This window comes from Megalops cyprinoides, chromosome 2 (assembly GCF_013368585.1).
Source record: "Megalops cyprinoides isolate fMegCyp1 chromosome 2, fMegCyp1.pri, whole genome shotgun sequence".
Taxonomy (NCBI): domain Eukaryota; kingdom Metazoa; phylum Chordata; class Actinopteri; order Elopiformes; family Megalopidae; genus Megalops; species Megalops cyprinoides.
Window position 1 is genome coordinate 32207110 of NC_050584.1, and position 14004 is coordinate 32221113.

At 38.8% G+C, this 14004-nt stretch overlaps 1 protein-coding gene across 1 annotated transcript in view; it reads left to right on the forward strand.

Annotated features, from left to right (window-relative positions):
• Window positions 1–1953: 1953 nt before the first annotated feature.
• LOC118769223 (receptor-type tyrosine-protein phosphatase F-like) overlaps window positions 1954–14004 on the forward strand; it is a 201683-nt gene continuing 189632 nt past the window's right edge. Inside the window, exon 1 of the mRNA XM_036516264.1 lies at window positions 1954–2277. The gene's annotated coding sequence lies outside the window, so the exon portion shown is untranslated. The remainder of the gene's footprint in view (window positions 2278–14004) is intronic.

Genomic DNA, 14004 nt, shown 5'->3' on the forward strand with positions numbered 1-14004 from the left:
ACATTATATGCATGTGATACTTGATGAAAGGCACATATCAGAACCGAATGGCTCATTCTTTTATGTCTTTTCGGTACTGTTGTTATGCAGTCCTGGCATAATGTCTCATTTTCATAGAAATTATGACAATTTCTTTTTTTTTGGAGGGGAGTCAAATATGTGCAATTCAATATTCCAAATAAATGTTCTACAAAATATTCATTTTTTACAAAAATCTTTCCTTTCTGGTCAGTGGTCTGTCTCATGACACATCCATTGTACATACGTTATAATGAGTCTTGTATAATACTTGAGAATACTGTCCTCATGGGAGGTGAATGCAAGGGATAACATACCAATTATCTCTAAGGATGGTCATGTGGTGATACTGAGGGCCAGATTGGGAATGTGATCAAGACACCAGGGGTTAAAATCCAGTCTCTTTCAGGAAATGTCATGAAATCGTTACTGGCAACAGAAAGTCAGGGCCTTATTTAAGGCCTGAAGGAAGGCACCTCCTACAGTACAGTGTCCTTCTCACTTTTCTGAATGCTAATCTATACACACATACACTATATGGACAAAAGTATTCGGACACTTGACCATTACACCAACAGGGACTGTAATGACATTGTATTCAAATACATATACTTTAATATGGAGTTGGTCCCCCTTTTGCAGCTATAACAGCTTCCACTCTTCTTGGAAGGCTTTCCACAAGATTTTGGAGTGTTTGTGGGAATTTGTGCCCATTCATTCTGTAGAGCATTTATGAGGTCAGGACTGATGTTGCACGAGAAGGCCTGGCTCGCAATCTCCGTTCCAGTTCATTCCAAAGGTGTTTGATGGGGTTGAGGTCAGGGCTCTGTGCGGGCCAGTCAAGTTCTTCCACACCGAACTCATCAAACCATGTCTTTATAGTCCTTGCTTTGTGCACTGGGGCACAGTCATGTTGGAATAGAAAAGGGCCTTCCCCAAACTGTTGCAATAAAGTTGGAAGCATAGCATTGTCCAAAATGTCTTGGTATGCTGAAGCATTAAGATTGCCCTTCACTGGAGATAGCCTAGCCCTAACCCTGAAAAACAGGTGTGGCCAAATACTGTATATTTGTGCAGTGTGCATGTCTGAATTGTTTTCAGCACAAAATAAAGGAATGTTGATAAACAATATCCTGATAAAACAGTACTTTTCACATTTCAAAAGTCAAAATGTTGGACACACCTGATTAAGATAATAGAAATCATGCATTTAAAGACAATTTGTTCTTGTTGTTATGCTGAAATGCTTGTTTTTTTTTTTTTTTAAATACATAGTGAAATTTAATTAAATTTGTTTGGCTGTTTTGAAAAATATAAAATATAAGAGAAATATAAGCTTAGATTTCTTTATAACACTTTTTTGGTCGTTGCATAATTCCATTTGTGTTATTTCATAGTTTATATGTCTTTACTGTTATTCTAAAATGTGGAAAATAGTAAAAATAAAAAAGAAAAGTGTGTCCACACTTTTTACTGGCACTGTGTATATGTATGGTACATACGACTAGGATACCCTGATGCTGGAGTGCCAGCGATGTTTCTGGCTTGTGTTGTTCCTTCCAAGTTTCATACATTCAGGATGATAAGGTGATGCATGTGAATCAATCTGCATGGATCAATGCTGAGTACCTCAAACTTGCATAAATTCAGCAGAAAAATAATTCTGATTCTATGACTAAGAGCTTGGATGAAACAAAAACCAATACGTTTCATCGTATTATTTCTCACAAAATGTTGAGTGCTTATGAATCCACCATTGTTTACATGAAAAAGGGATACAGTATTGGAGTCCTTTTTAAAAATAATGCCGTGGAAAAATTAACGTAAATCGCCTACACGTCCGTAAAAGAACGAGAGCTTCCGCGCAAATCCGAAAATGTGCACGAACAACCTGTAAGAGAGAGAGAGAACTCGACCGGGAGCGTGGCTGAGAGAGCGAGAGACGAGAGAGATTCGGCTCATCGCCGTGCTAGGGACACCAGGCGTGCGAATGAGTGGGAGAGAGTCAGAGACACGCTGCTACTAGCGGAAAAATAAATACAATTGCAAGGGTTTATTGCTGTTAAAACAAAAAGAAATAACCATCCCCGGGATTATACTTCGACTTCTTTGTGGTGCACGTCACGGACGGCTTGGACTCGAAGGTGGTTTACAGAATTTAAAAGGGGAAAATTATACGTATGCAAAGTGAACCAGGAGAACGAAGTGGCTGCTAAATAGCGAAGACAGAAATGCAAACCGCAGAGGAGCGGAGAGACAGTGAGTTGTCCTTTTAATGACTTTTGCATGGAAATTCATTCAAAAAGAAGTTGATGGCCAGAGCGGGAGTGAATCAATATCAGCTTAGTGAGAATATGAAATCGAGGTTTTCAGGGCTATATAAAGGAACTTTGAATTTTAAGCATTTTCCATGTAAATCAACACTTTAAATTTTATGCTAGATATTATAACAAGCGAAATATTGTCTGTCAGCACTGGTTGCTTCCTTGATAGGTAGTTTGCATGCGGATAGTTTTTAAGGTTGACTAGTTAGTTGGACACAACCACTGCATTGCACAATCTGTGCAGTGACTAATAACGAAAAAGCGTGCTTACTACCTACCACCACCAGGACCAGGGTAGCAAGTCGAACAGCGCTCGCCTGTTGAACCCGTGTCATTGTTGTAACAGCTTGTTTTAAAACAACAAATGAATGCATCACTGTTAACAAAATAAAGATGTAGCTTTTCATCTTTAAATGTGGCTGTTGTCCACCAGCAACGAACATAGAGATGATTTGTTCAGCAACGACTAGCTTAATTGACTTATCTCGTGTCGATGCTCGCCAGCTAGCTGTTAGCAAGCCGGTGGGAAAGGAAGCTAGCCTGTTTTATAGAACCAATCTGAACTGTTGTCTAAGTGGGAATAGAAATCAGATACTGAATTCGTACAGTTATGTACATATACGTCGTCCCTGTGTAATACAATGTCAGTGCCATTTCAGTGAATTTTGCTAGCTCGGTGGTCTAACATTAGACGAGAAGATATATAAGTTCAGTATTATTAGTCCAAGCTTCTTTTTGAATAATTGCAGTTGCTACATTACGTCGCTAGAATCGTATAGTTAACAATGACAGTGGAAAAAAGATTATTTCAGTGGTATTTCAGGTAGTTAACAAGCTCATACTTGTTTGTTAGCTAACTTTAATGTAGTGTACTGAGTCAAACTATCCGTTTAATTTAAATTTCTTGCAAACGTTAGGTAATTGTCCAGTGTCTCATTTAAACTTAAATGCTCCTTGTCGCTATAACGTTATACATACAGCTGGGTAGCTATGTCTTTAATTGCACTCAAAACTATTCATAAGTAGGAAATAGAACATTATTTCATTTTTTTTTTTTTGAAACGACAAGCTTTAGCCGTTTTGCAATGCTCGTTTAGCTAAAGAGTCAAGCTGTCTTGGTCCTGCACTGTTCCTGTGAGCTACTTAGGCAGTGAGGACTTCATGGCTAGAGTGACGACTCTTATGTACAGCTAACACTGACCACAAACATAATGCGCACTGAAAAAAAAATGTATATATTTTTAACAATGATTAAAAATAATACTTTGTTTTACATTGAGAGAAGAGTTCAATATTTTGAGATAGCTAACCCTGTGATGTGTGAGAAGACTTTATTCAATCAGCGTTTTTTCATAAGCATAGTGTTCGCAATCAATATTGTTTGCAGTTCCATCTTTTCGTAAGAAGATCGGTTGTTTACGATTCTGTGTAACAACTATTTGAAGCAAGAACTGAAAGGATGACTTGTCCTAGTGGATGACAGCTTCTGTTTGAAGTTGTAATGATTTCAGAGCAAACCGACCAGCGGCAGTTAGATTTTGTAGATCGACACGCACCCAGCATTTTAACAGTAGGAAATATAATTGCATATATCTTGAAATAAATAAAAGTAACACGGTGACCTGTTTTATCGTATTTTTTTGTCTTGGTAATTAGAGCGTTTCTAGGACTTTTTTTTGTAAAGATGGAACTGACTCACAGTTTCAACTTCAACCTTACGAGTTGACTGTGCAGCCGGCTTGTAACATTTAGCAATCGAGCTGCTCAAATACTCTTCATTTAATAAGTTCTTTTGGGAGTCTTTTTTTCCGATTGGGTGAGGACTGAATTATATGTTTCTGCGCCAAATTTTAAGAGCGCTTCCACTCTGGTGTGGCAGCTATTACAGCTATTTTAAGATGGGAGTCCGCAAGCGACTCCCCCTTGGAGTGCAGGGGCGTTCACTGGCATGTTGCATAGGTGCTCAATAAGGTGAATACCCACGCTCTAACGTTTCCAGCACTTCCGTTATAAAATAAAACGTTAATCATCAATACATAGCTTGTCTTGTAATTGAAGGTTAAGATGGAGCTAATTTGTAGATCAGTGTTACAGCGTAATTTACACACTATGGCGCTAGCTATATTCATTGATGTGTGAGGATTTGGCAGTGGTCACCTTATTTGGGATACATAATACTGAGATTTGTGTTCATCCTCTGTCCGATGACAGTTTCTCTCCTGTTCTCCCTACCCTCCAGTGTGACGTCAAGAAGTGTCTGTGCCCTCAGACCACTTGTCACACAGCAGGCATTAAAAAGAGGTTTTGAAGAATGGACATGTAGCACTTCCCCAGAGAACAGCCTACATGTTCTTTGCTATACAGGGGCCTTGATGTATTATTATGGTGGTGCTATTCCAACTGTAGAGTTGCTGGAGCCTGAGATAGGTTGACTTGAGACCTAAGGCAAGCATTCTGTTTGGACAATAAACCCCATGCTGTCTGGACATAAAATATGCTGTAACTGGTATTGACTGAAGGAACTGGGCAAGCTGTTAAAGGGGAATTAATAGATATTTTCCACATGTGAATATTTTGAGTCGTATGTAATGGGATTTTTTTAGTACGTAAAGATTAAAGAAAGCGCTGTTGGAGACACACTGTAATGTTTAAGGTCTCTGCCCTGCATGGTTATGTGAGTGGGAGGTTGCGTTTACCATTGTTTGTATGTGTGTGTGTGTGAGAGGAGAGAGAGTGTATGCCTTTACAGATCTGGGGTGGTTGCAGCCAGTGCATCTGTTTCTGCTTCTGCCCTTCGTAATGTGTTCCTGGTCCTCTTGGCGGCAGAGCCCTCCATGGTAAACAAAAGAGAAACATTTCCGCCATCAGTTAGCACTGTTGCAGTTCTCTGGTCCTCCTGTTGCCACTGTTTGTGCTGAAGAGCCACTCGGCACAGGCCCCTCTCAGCTGCTGCATTGATGCTTGCTCATGCTTGCCGTGTTGATAAATGATGTGTAATTTCAGGCGCGAGTGGGAGCGTAAACATATTAGAGAGGAGGGCTGGCTCATTTTGTACTCCTTCCTTGGCACACAGCATTTTCTAAACAGCCAGGTTATTGCGACATAGCAGGTTGCCACAAAACGTCTGTCAGGTGAAGAAATTTGTGGGGTATAGGCCTACTGGGTCCTAAAGGTAAACTGACTTCTGATTGAGGCCAAATTTCTTAGTAGAGAGGCTGCTGATGGCAATATAAAGCATTTACACCAATGTTTTATAGGGTGTGGCTGTATAACCAAAAGTGGAAACAGACGTCTGGCTTGGAAAACACTCTTTATAAGCTCTTTTAATATGGAGGTTAATAGGGAGAAATGAATACACAGATTTTATGGTTTTGCATCACAGTTTCATGATACAAATTTTACAATTGAATAGCTCTTCTGAGGAAATGTGCAATTTTCTGAATGGACTGAAATTAGTTTGCTTATTAATCTGTCAGTGGAAACAATGGTCTTTATAAAGAAATTAGCAAAAAAAAATCTCATGAACTATCATCAGTGATCTAATAATGACTGCACATGTAATGTTGAATTTATGTAGATAACAGGAATATGTTTTCCATTTTCTGCTATTGCATTTTATCTAAATATGAGAGGAAACACTGAACCAGTAATTCATTTGAATTCTTTGTATTCCTGTTCAGTTGTCAGTTGTTTTCAAGTATTTAAATTCTGAATCATGTTTCAGGTATTCTAATTTTTCCATTGAGATATTTGTATTTATGATTTCAAGTAAGCAAGTAAGAGCTTTGCAAGTAAGAGTTCCTACATACTGTACAATCCTTAATCCAGCTCATATTCAGCCATCATTTAAATCAGACTAATAACATCTTGTTTCATTTTTTTTTATCATTGTACACTGTGCGCCCTTGATAAATATAAGCATCATCACAATTCCTTAAGCCTGCAGTTACATAGCTAGCTTGCTAAATAGAGCTGTCACTATTTATCTAGTCAGCTACAACCTTGAAAAATAGCCCTGTATTGAATGTACTAGACTAGAGCACATAGCTAATGTTTGCATTTTGTATAGAGCTAATACCCTTGTTTTATTGATTCAAGTGTGTTACTTACACATTTGCCAGAGCTTCAGATACACAACCCAGTTAGTATCATAACTGTTGGTGCATGCATTCTGTTCATAAGTGGCTGTATTGTGTGAGCCAAATTAATTTGTATAAATATATGTAGGTGGAATTCCTATCATATCATACAGGCAGTGAGGCAACATCTTTTGTGTCATAATTTGACTTGCAATGCAGTAGGCTGTTAAACAGTATGGACAGTGAACTTATAAGTGCGATTTGCAACAGTAATGCTCTCCTCTGTGAAGCTTTGGTTGGATGGGGATAGGAATTCAAGGTTAGAACAGTATTCTTCAAACGCTGTCCCAGCTTGACCTCTTCCTTTGTCATCAAAGGTTTGCTGGCACTAGGTGACAGGGGAAACTGCTGACTTGGCCTGAGGAAGTGAGATCTGGCCATATAGCTGGTCAGCTCATTTAGAACAAGCCTATATAAACCAGTGGTTTAAGAAGCAGGGAATTAAATCAGTCCATTGTCATTTTGCTGCTCTAACAAATTACATTCAGCAGGTTCTTAAAGCCCTTCTGTGGACACCCCTCCCCCCCCCCCCCCCCCCCCCCCCCAAAAAAAAAAAAAAAGTTTCCTCTAACAGCCCATCAAGTAACGAATTTTAGCCAAACCAAGACATAACAAACAAAACTGATTTTAATGAATTCTGTCTGAGTAAGCTGAACTGGGATGAAATCACAATTGTAACATATCTGCTAAAAATTTGATCTGTGAGTTGGGTTAAATATCTTTTACAGTACCACGCTGCAAACAAAATTATCACATCAATATTGTAAGTACAATAATGTGACATGGGACACCAGATGATTGATTTAAGTGGGCCTTTTCTCTGTGAATTACTTGAGAACATGGATAATATTTTTACACTACAGAAGACCTAAGGCAGACAAACACTGCTGCTTCAGAATTAAGAGCGCTCACACAGACAAGCCTTCAGTACCTGGAAAAGAGAGTCTTCTGTGGAAGCATTGTTCCAAACAGCAGTAGTTAAGCCACATAAATCATAGGGTTACAGAACACTAAAGTGAAACCACAAAAGAACCATGTGATTCATGCCCTAGTTGATATAAGATCTTAATTAGTTGAAAGACAGCAGTTTGTTGGATACATATTAAATATTTATTTTAAAACTGCTGCAGACCAGTTATACTCGTTCCTGCTTATTCTCTCATATTCTAAACGAGCTCCACTGTTGCATACGTTTCTGTTTACATGCAGGTTGACAGCAGTCTAGGTATGTTTATTTTGATTTACAAAAATAATAATACATTATGACAAAAGCAAGTTTCAGATTTATGCCACACATACCACTTAGTGTTTGAGCCAGAAAGTTCCACTTTAGTCTCATCAGATCACAACAACCTCTGCCATATCTTTGTAGTATCTTCCAAGTTATGTTTTGCAAAGTTGGCATCACAGTAGCCTCTCTGACAAGTGTCATTCTTGTTTGGCGAAGTTTAGGGGTGTGGCCTGCCCTGGGCAGTGTGGCTGTAGTTCCATATTTCTTCCACTTCTGTATGATGGACTGCACTGAGCTCTGAGGTATGTTCAGTGCCTTTGAAATGCTCTTGCATCCTTCCCCAGATTTGTGCTGCTCCACAGTTATATCCCTCACATGTTTTGAATGGACTTTTCCCTTCATTTTGGTTTGTTAAATGGAAAATCCAACCATACTGTTTGACCTTATAGAGAGGGAAGGAATTTATTCTCATGAAGAAATTCAAAACAGGTGACCCACTAATTTCCTACACAGGTGGAGATCATCAACAAATTGGATGAGTTTATAAGACAGTGTCTTGCACCTGAGCAAGGTTAGCTTTATAATTACGAAGGGTAGGAATACTTTTTAAATCTCAAGGCTTTAAATTTGGAATCTGAGACAATGAATGTATGTATGTATGTATACATAACGCACTTGTAATTAAAGGTATCTATATGTGTGTGTGTATAATATTAGTTTGGAATGCCCAATTCTGTTTTCTCCTATTTCTCTGAATTTTGAATGCCAAAGTATGTCCTTAGACATTGCTCCTATTGCTGTTACAATGCAGTAGGGAGTGGACACACATGTGCCTGAAACAATGGAAGGAGAAGCAGTGCATGTTTGACTTTTTGAAATTTTTATTGGCTGGAACTGTTGCTGAGACACAAAAGCAGGCAGATAGATGCCAGTCCTGTGCTCCCAAGAAAGAACCGGAATCCACACAGCCACTGCTGCTGTTGTGATGTCCATCAGCTGATTGACCATTCTGCAGAATAGTCGAGGTGTTCTTCTTTCATTCCGACAAAAGAATAAAAATGGTGTATCAGGGATTTTTGAATTGCACTCACCATTGTTGTCTGTTGTTTGGCCAAAGTCTAGCAGGCCTTATTGTTTTATCTCTCCCAGACTAAATCTTTCATCCATTGATACTGACTATACAGTGAAGGTCACTGAGTCTATAAAATTTACCTTCACACTCAAATTGGAGTATTTTCACAGTGCTTTTTTTAAAACCCAGGATTTCATTAAGAGTTGATTTTAAACCCCTAATAAAACAGTGCTTTGTTACTTGATATGTCAAAGTTGCAGTTCTGCATGTCTGCACACAATTTGCAAAAAAAAAAATCAGTCAAACTACTTAAAAAAACTTTCATTACAAATGAAGAAGAAAAGCTTTCAACATTACTGTCTATATTATAGCATCTTAATGTGCCCATTAATGGAAACCAATGGAGTTGTAGTGTTAAAGCATCTGGACAACTTCAGCTCTTAAACTCAACAATAAGGCCTATTCATTGACTTGCTGCACATTTTTTACATGTGGGAAATCCTTGGATATTGTAATAGTTCAGTTTATATTTATTATAATATTTTATTTTATCATTATTACTGTATTCTGTCATATCACTAACCACCTTGGCTAGGTTCTGATGTACTGATCAAAACAGTACTGATGGAGAAATAAATAAAAATATTGATGAGAAAAATATTATAGATTATATAATACTACAGATTTCCTTTCTATTGAAGTTAACAAAGACAAAATAGTGTAGCCTGTATGCTTGCAAATTGAACAAATTGTGGCTTAATTTCTTATTCTTTAGTTATATTTGCTGTTATACTTTGAAAGGACAAAATGAATAAATGTTAACAATGTCCCTGGCTCAGTTTCAGACAACTATCCTCTGTATGAAGCAAACTGAAACGATAGGGGAATCAGTAAATTCTGACTTGTGTGATACTATGACCAGCTGCAACAGAGATGCTTACAGGTTAAATGGGGCTAATTGCAGATGATGACTTTGAGTAAGTTAAGTTACAGTGTGTTTAGCTTTGGCATTAGGAGAAAAACCCAATGTGCTCCTGTCATCAGGTGGCTGCACCATTTTATTTTGTTGGACTTGGATGCAAAATTCAATATTGTAGAATAAATGCCCAAGTTAATATTATGTAGGGAAGGATGTTAAGGTTTCATGTTTGTTTTTCTGAATTTAGAGACTGGGGACTGGTGAGAATATGAGAAAGTAAAAAATGAACTAATTATGCGTTGATGGATGGTGAAGGTTGTCCTATCAAGGAGATACTGTATGTTTCACAAGGTTGCAGGTTTTGGTGTGTAACAACTATGCACGACTGCTAGGGATGATGATGGGTAGGGTGGGGTTGGATTAAGGGATTGAAAGCAGGACTGCTCCATATTTGAGTGAAGTTAGTCAAGTTGTATTAGATACATCTGAAGTTGTTTGTTTCAGAGAAATGTGGTGTACTCTCCATTGGTCCATCCATTGTTTAACTGTTAATCTTGCTAGAAAGATACAGATGAGTTGTAGATTGGAGAGGGCTGTGCTGATTCAAGATCGATCACCCAAGTGTATACTGTGAATGGGATAGTGGTATTATCCCAAAGTAAGAATGTATTCCTTTATTTTATGATACAGATTAATATGAATCTTCAATAAGATCATGTCTGCCAGATCTACTTTCTAGCCACTTTTGGTAAAATTCATTCATGCAACTGAATAGAAACAGTATAATACTATGTATGTTGTGAACACCTGAGTGGCTAAGCTGGTTAATGAACATGTTCTGCACAAGATTACATTACATTACATTATTGTCATGTAGTAGACAGTTATCCAGAGCACCTTGCATACAATAGGTTACAATTTTATCCATTTATGTAGCTGGATTGTTACTGGGACAATTGTGCATTAAGTACCTTGCCCAAGGGTACAACAGCCACTATACCCTACTGCTGTCTGAAAGGTCATACTTGGGTTTGAGTTTGAGCTGTCTCATTCACTAATGATGATTGGGAGTCCATAGTGGTGGAACACAACTGTCTTTGTTCAGCTGCGGTAGGGTAGGTTTCATTGGCTCGTGTCCGATGGCCTTGCTGGTGCGGGTAAGTAGAAGCAGCTTGCCAGACCCCTGTGAGTTGCTCAGTCAACATAAGTGGAGATTCGCTATTCTTCCAGTCAGCAATTGTTTTAATGTGGTGCACTGTGGGATTTGTTGAGTGAAAAATAGCCATTGTCTGTGTTTCAGTGTGCTGGCAGATTGCATTAGCTTTAAATTTGAAGAAGCAAGTCTACAGTAGTACAGTAGCCCAGTCCAAAACCTTTACTAAACTAAAAAAGGGAACATATACACCGATGAGCTAAAACATTATGACCACCTGCCTAATATGCTGTTGGTCCTGGTGCCATCAGTTCCCCAGGTAACGTACACGTACACGGCCATCCACGTGATCTAAAAGAAAACGGGACTCATCGGACTAGGTGACCTTCTTCTACTGCTCCAAGGTCCAGTTCTGATTCTCAAGTGCCCATTGTAGGCGCTTTTTAACGGTGGACAGGGGTCATCATGGGTACTCTGACCGGTCTGCGGCTACGCAGCCCCATACGCAGCAGGGTGCAATGCGCTATGTGTTGTGACACATTCCTCCCATAACCATCATTAAATTTTCTGTGACTTGTGCCACAATAGACCTTCTGTCGGTCCAGACCAGACGGTGCATCGATGAGCCTTGGGCGGCCAACACCCTGTCGCCGGTTTGTGGTTTGTCCCTCCTCAGAGCACTGTCAGTAGGTACTCACCATTGCCCACAAGCCTTGCCGTTTCAGAGATGCCCTGACCCAGTCGTCTGGCCATAACAATTTGGCCCTTGTCAAAGTCGCTCAGGTCATTACTCCTGCCCACTTCTCCTGCATCCAACACAGGAACAGGAGGTTTTTTCGGCGCGGGGGGGAGGGGTGTGGATAGTAAATAGATAAGTAAATAACTAATTGCATGTAGTGTGTGGATTTTGTGTGTAGATTGTGTTTCATAGATGATCTGGCAACTTGGGTAACGTCAGACAAACATACAAAAGTTATGGATCCGTGTATGACGATTATTCATAACGAAGTTTGCTGCACACGTCTTTTGACCACAACTTTTGAATCATTGTATTGAAAAGCAAATACATTATTTTGTGTTTATTTCTCATACAAAGTGGGATGTAATGTCAGCCCTATGTTGGAGACAATGCAGAAATTTGCTGTGATTTCAAAACCGGATTACCCAACAACATTGTCACACAGAGAAACAACTAGTATCATCAGAAAGGGTGAGTTCTGCTGTTTATTTTGATATGTGGTTGTGGTGATTGTGAAGCGATAGGGATTTTGTGACTTATTCAACCGAGAAGCAGGAGTGTGAAAATGGGTGAAGAAATTAGTAAAGATATTACTTCGCAAAAGTTTGATCTGTCTTCATAATGTGATTACTTTGCTATGTACAAATATGTGATTAGCATCATTGCAAAGCTCAGCAAGCAAAGTTCCACTCTTTCTTGTGATATATGTTCCATATCTATGCAATGACGAGCTCATGAGTAATTCAAACAAGAGTAATGGGTATGCAGATTGTAACTATGATTAAATTTTATGCAAATTCAAAATTATTTTTCTCGCCAACAGTTCGTCGCATAGACAAGCAACTAGCATCATTAACGATAAATACTTCGTTAGCAATTCAACTGAGAAGAGGGGGTGTGAATTTGGATGCAGGCTGCGTCTGTCGGGCTTTAAGGGTTAAAAGACATTTTTAGTGACAATTGCAAGTGACAATTGCAAGTGACAAACAATTTTTTAGAGATTTTTCCAGAGACCCCCCAAAATTTTGCTGTCGAGGCTCTCAGGGGGTCTCAAGTGTCAATCAAGGGGTCTCGGACCCCCCGAGAGCCCCCATATATCGCACCCTGCTTTCACACCTGCACACTGTAGACTGGCGATGATGTCACTGAATGTTGTTTTAGGGTTTTTCTTCACAGCTCTTAGGATTTTTCTGTCATCAGCTGCAGTTGTGTTCCATGGGCGACTCACTCTGTTTATTTTGAAGTCCACCAGTGGTTTCTTTTTTTCAGAACTTTTCAAACTGCTGTTCTTGATATAGCCATTTCCTGTGCTGTGGTTCTTAATGACTTTTTTGGTTCTCTCTTGTTCTTACAGATTAGCTGTTTTTCTAACATAGTCAGTTCTCTGGTTTTTATGCTGGTGTACGCTTTCTTGCTCCAAATGCAATCTTCACAGATAAAAAGAAATCAAAGCTAGACACCCACTGCTCTTTTATGTGCGAACAATCCATGGAAAGGAAACACCTGAGCAACGAGTTACACCTGTCGGTCATTCGTTAACTTACTTTTCCACACCTGAAAATGGGCACTCAACACAAAAACAGCTATTTCTCTAAAATGGTAAAATGTATGTGCATGTGAAGACCATATAAAAGTTTTAGATATTATTAGATAAAGTTATTAAATAAAAGTTATTAGTTTCTATTTTTATTTCACATTCATCTTTTAATTTCAGATCCAAACACCTTAAGTTAATGGAAAAAATTACAAATTGCATTCTACCGATAACATACTTTTGGAGGTCACTGTATCTCCTTATATGTTTACATGCTGCACAGGTTTAGCGCAGTAGAAGGAAGGTTATCACGAGAATTCAAATTACATAAAGAAAACCAATTCATGAGCTGACTAGTGGTAACATAAAACTGGCTTACCTGATGAGCTAGTAACCCACAGCAGGTATTTGATTTGGCCAGTGTAATTTCCACAGATCATTTGAGATTTTTATTTCCTGGAAGAAGTGGAAATTATACTCATGCTTGGAAAGCTTGGTCTCCTTACTGGAAAAAAATGTCATGTTGTTTGCCAGCCAGTTGCATTTCAGAATAATTAAGACTTAACTTTTCATTACAATTCTTGCTGCTAAACACTCATTTGAATATTAATTACAGCAGTATTGATCTCATTTCCCATGTCTGCTGGTTGCAGTCAGTATGGCAAAGATGAGTCTTAAATCCTAATGTTGTTATATTGTGATGTTCTCAAAGACAGATATGCTGCAGTGCCACACCATACAGTAAATTTCTAGGGAAAGCCCTGGTGGGCTAATTCCCCTTGCAAACATACCCTTGTTTTTCTTCAAGGAAGGAAGAGGAACCAGATGTAATTCTTACTTGGTAATACCCAACTTTACATATTATGTTGTTCTAT